Source organism: Mytilus edulis, chromosome 11 (genome assembly GCF_963676685.1).
Source record: "Mytilus edulis chromosome 11, xbMytEdul2.2, whole genome shotgun sequence".
NCBI lineage: Eukaryota > Metazoa > Mollusca > Bivalvia > Mytilida > Mytilidae > Mytilus > Mytilus edulis.
The window spans coordinates 74886188-74889134 of NC_092354.1; the positions used below are offsets into that span (position 1 = coordinate 74886188).

The window sequence follows — 2947 nt, forward strand, 5'->3', positions numbered from 1 at the left end:
TCAGTGAGAGTTCAATAGACTTCTGAAACTTTTCTATGTTATTGGTTTGTATGCTTCACATGAATTTAAGCCTACTATTAACAAATGTACATCGATACCAATTCCAGAACTCGTAGAAACTGCCTAGCTCCATTTTTTTTTCTTTCGAGACTTTTCGTATGAAGTTTTAGATTTCAATTATTTTGTATGTGTTGTTTTTGGTGTTTTTTTTTTTTGTTGTGTGTGGTTTTCTTTTTTTTTTGGGGGGGGGGGGGGGGGGGGTAAGAACGCACTATCCTAGATGTTCCATTTTGTCTCCAAGTCTTGGTGATTCTTAGATGTATAACCACGGTCGCGAAACACGTGACTTGCTTGTGATCAGTTTCACGGAAAAATGGCGCCTGTCTGAATAAACAAGTTCGCTTGGAGGCAAATTTTGAACGTAAGTATTTACATATCATCGTATTCATACTATAGGACCCCCCTCATCATATGCAGCGTTTTGTTCCGAATATTTTGATGCCCATTAAGTTATATTTCACTGTTGGTTTCATAGAGAACATTCACAGAATATTTCAGATCTGCCGAAGATTGATCAGGATTGTGTACACGATATGTCCGTAAAATCACTATAAATCCATTTATGTATCTTATTTTCGCCAATCGTGTACAGAAACTTGCCCACATTTACTTATTCATTCATACAAACTAGTGTCAGTGTATATTTTTGACATTTTTGTCAGCTGAACGCAATAATATTTTTTTTTCAAAAAATGATCAGTATCCACGGTATGAACATTATATGATCAGTTCCACGGTATGAATCTGAAAGTTATAGATCATTTCCCATAACTTTATATTTAGGTTTTAAATGGATGCTGAGAAGGCAGAAAAGCTGTGTAAAATTTGTGGAAAGTCATTCCGGAGTATTTCAGCAGTGTATGATCACAAAAGGAGGCATGCCAAGAAGGGGCCATACAAGTGTTGTGGGAAAGTTTTTTTCAGTAAAGCCAATATCAAAAGACACAGGTAAATTTTCATTTCATGGAATTCTTATCATATTACTGTCACTAAATTTTTGAAAATAACATAAGCCACGGAAATAGAGAAGTTCTCTATAAACAAAATCAGTTAAATGAAAATACGAACTAGGAATATATCATTTCTGTAAAAATGTCTCTGTCCTCTGTGAATATGTACTTTTATTCAAGGAACATTATGTATAAAAAAATCAGCATTTAAAAATCTAGGGAACTGCAAAACCCGAAAACCAAGACAAATTTGTACAATCAATTAACACTAACACTTCAAAATACATAACCGCGATGGAACCCACCACAACATGGGCAAAATTGGTACCAGTAATCATTGCCTGCCTACGAGACTTGTCTAGGAAATTACCTTACTGGACACTATTAACCATATGTTAATTCTTGATTTTTAAACATTCAGGTGTGCAGTGCATGGTGAAGAAAAAACATTTGCATGTGAACAGTGTGATAAAAGATTTTCAATTATGGCTGATCTCAACCGTCACCTCAAGATTCACGAGGAACACCCTGTAAAATTTAAATGTACAGTATGTGGTTTAGAGTTTAAGAAAGCACATGATTGTGGTGATCACGAGGCTAGTCACAGGGGTGACAAACAGCATAGGTGCACATGTGGAAAGGCATACATCCACCAGACAAACTTTTACAGACATAAGAGAAAATGTAATCATTGACAATCAGGATTCATCTTGACTTTATTATTTATTTTACGTTTAGTACTTTGATCTCAAAGATGAGATACATACTAGTTTTGACAAATAAAGATTTATTTCTATGAAAAATATTTATTCAATGCCCATTTTAACAGTTGGTAGAAGTTTGGCCTGGTTGCATCTAGCTTTTTCCCAACGAATTCCAAGTTCCCCTTTACATAGAGCATTTCTGTCAGTTGAAATTGTTGCCTCTCGCTACATCAGATTCAGACATTTCCTCCATTACATATGGGGCAAGATTGATGAGTTCGTTAGTTAGTTGATCAAAATTTCCCTTCTCTGTTGAAGTGGATGCATCGCTAGTTACACATTTATGACTATCACCAAGGTGAGTATCTAAGGAAGTAGTATCCGGTTGCATTGACATATGTGTGTACAATGGCAAGGTGCCGATATTCATTTCAAAGTCGGAATTTTCGATATTTTGTATTAAAGGTATATCACTGTTAAAAACTTGCCATTCATCATATTTTTGTTGTTGTAATTTTGCTGGACTGTTGACTGTACAGTGCACGTTTTGTCTTCCCTTTTTTAGGTGAAGGAGAGTATGTTATTTTAAACGGACTTTTTGTTGGGCTGAAAAGTGTGCGCTTTGAGTGCCCTTTTACCTTGCCACGTTTTGGAGAAGGAGAATACTTTACTGTGTATGGCGATTTTGAAAATACCCTCTTCATTCCTGTCTGTAAGGTTGGGATTGCCTTATTTGACGAACTCTTTTGCTGCCTGACAGTAGAGTTTTTCCGATATTTTGGCAGTTGCAGGGAAAGCCTGTTTTTTTTCCGCATGACGGGACCTATAATAAGATAAAAATAACTGAATTAGAATTTAACTGTGTCGAAAAAAAAATGTAGTTTCCAAATAGGGTCGAAAATATATTGTAAAAGTCTGATAGAAAGTATATTATTTATGCGTCAGGCAGTACTACTTTTGCATAAAATTATAAATTATTTTCTGCATGTATTTCCTGTCCATAAAAACCGTTTATGGGATCTTATATATAATTATTATATCGATTCAGATTCATACCGTGGAACTGATCATATAATGTTCATACCGTGGATACTGATCATTTTTTGAAAAAAAAATATTATTGCGTTCAGCTGACAAAAATGTCAAAAATATACACTGACACTAGTTTGTATGAATGAATAAGTAAATGTGGGCAAGTTTCTGTACACGATTGGCGAAAATAAGATACATAAA

General features: G+C 34.8%; 1 long non-coding RNA gene across 1 annotated transcript; it reads left to right on the forward strand.

The window, feature by feature from the left end:
* The first annotated feature begins 326 nt into the window (after positions 1-326).
* Positions 327-1758, forward strand: LOC139496279 (uncharacterized). Its single transcript, XR_011657590.1, has 3 exons — positions 327-421; positions 844-1008; positions 1432-1758. It is a non-coding gene; the product is annotated as an uncharacterized lncRNA (long non-coding RNA).
* The last annotated feature ends 1189 nt before the right edge of the window (positions 1759-2947 follow it).